This window comes from Echinops telfairi, unplaced genomic scaffold, assembly GCF_000313985.2.
Source record: "Echinops telfairi isolate 266 unplaced genomic scaffold, ASM31398v2 ScPeMD7_5;HRSCAF=22, whole genome shotgun sequence".
In the NCBI taxonomy this organism is placed as follows: domain Eukaryota; kingdom Metazoa; phylum Chordata; class Mammalia; order Afrosoricida; family Tenrecidae; genus Echinops; species Echinops telfairi.
In genome coordinates this window covers 13,266,991-13,268,815 of record NW_022103901.1, presented here as the reverse complement: position 1 = coordinate 13,268,815, position 1,825 = coordinate 13,266,991, and positions in this window count along the sequence as shown.

The window sequence follows — 1,825 nt, the reverse complement described above, 5'->3', positions numbered from 1 at the left end:
CAAGTCGGTGTATTTGGAGCGGACACATGGAGTCTCGGCAGAATGGATCTGTGGGAAGACCCACAGCCTGTGGAAGGTCGCTGGGCAGGGGTGGGATGGACCCTGTGGTCAAGCTCTATGGGGTCTGGAGGAGCAGGCAGCTTGTATAAACGGTCCCACACACCCCCTCTGACTGTGTTCGAGTTCACGTCCGCCCTCCCATTTCTCTATCTGTGAAGTGGACATCACAGAGGGTTCCTCTGAACAGTTGCTTCCAGCTCATCCAAATGCAATTCACTGCTATCAAGTCGACTCCAACCCCCTAGCGACCTTCCACAGGCTCCTGAGGATTTATGGGAAAGGCGGCCTCAGCTTTCTCTTCTGGAGCAGCTCCTGGGTTCGAACACCCCCCACCCCCTTGCCATTGGCAGTCCAATGCTTAACTGACAGCCCCACCTGGTCACTATAAGGGTAAAGAAGGCATCCCACACAAGGGCTAGACCTTTGTGCAGCAAAGGGCCAGCCCAGACTGCCCAGGAGCTCCGAAGCAGACCCAAGGAAGTGGCCATGAGAGACGCCCCTCCAACTGCCCACCCTATAACCCCCTCCTCTTGCTCTTCACACTCATGGAATTCATTCGGACTCACCACGACCCTATAGGACAGGGTAGAACTGCCCTCTGCGGGTTCCTGAGACCGTAACTCTTCACGGGAGCAGAGAAGCCCCATTCTGCCCCCCTTGAGCGGCTGATGGTTTCGAACTGCTGACCTTGTGGTTAGCAGCCCCAGCATGTAATCTGCTATGCCACCAAGGCTCCTAGAATTGGGGTGCTGGGAAAGTACTGAAAGTACCATGGACCACCCGAAGGACCAACAAATATATCTTGAACAGCGAGTGTGCTCCTTAGAGGCAAGGACGGAGAGGCATCATCTCACCTGCTTTGGACACGTTATCAGATGAGTCCGGCCCCTGGAGAAGGACATCACGCTTGGTACAGCGGAGGGGCAGCAAAAAAGAGGAAGACAAGATGGATGGACACATCGCTGCAACGATGGCGAAGATGGTGCAAGACCAGGCGATGTTTCCCTTCTGTTGCACGTGGGTCCTGAAGACTTGTCGGCCCCTGACAACAAACTCTCCTCCTTTCCTTCCGTCCCTGTATTCCCCCCTCATTTCCCTGTCTTGTCATTGTCTACCTGCCTCTCCATCAGCTTGAGGGTTTCCGAAAGACACTTTCATCACTCCTACCACAGGAAACAGGTGACTCACCAGGGAGTCGGCGAGGCAATGCCTGCCTAGGCCAGAAGGTGGCAGCAGTTCCCAACATCAAGGCTCCTGTAGGCCCAAGGTCCACACCTGGCCTTTTCCCACCGTCCTCCTCTACAGATAGGATGGAAACTCCAAGCCACCTAGGAACTTTCCCTCAAGAACTTGGAGGGACGCTGCCCCTCCAAGCGTGCAGCCTTCATTTCCTCACTGTCCAGGTGCACTTTCCAGGTCATCCTCAAAGAATGCCACAACCTAGTTCCCTGCCCTTTGGGGGGGCTCCCAGCGCAGCCCAGAGACGGGTACTGCACAGAACATACTGGGAAGGTCCTTGTGGCTCCCCGCAGCAGGACCACAAAGAGCATTTTGGGGTGGTGAGGGATGATTTCTTGGGGAGCATCTAAGGCAGGGGACTGGGAACCACTGGCCAAGTTCGGGGGGAGGAGAGTGCCCCGGGCCCAGGCAAGGTCATGTGCACATGCTTGAAAGGCAGTGGGCGGAAGGGACTGTGGGTGGGATGTTGGGGCAGCACGGGGCAGACAGAAGGTCAGGGGTCTGCCTGTGAGGCAGGACCTGATGG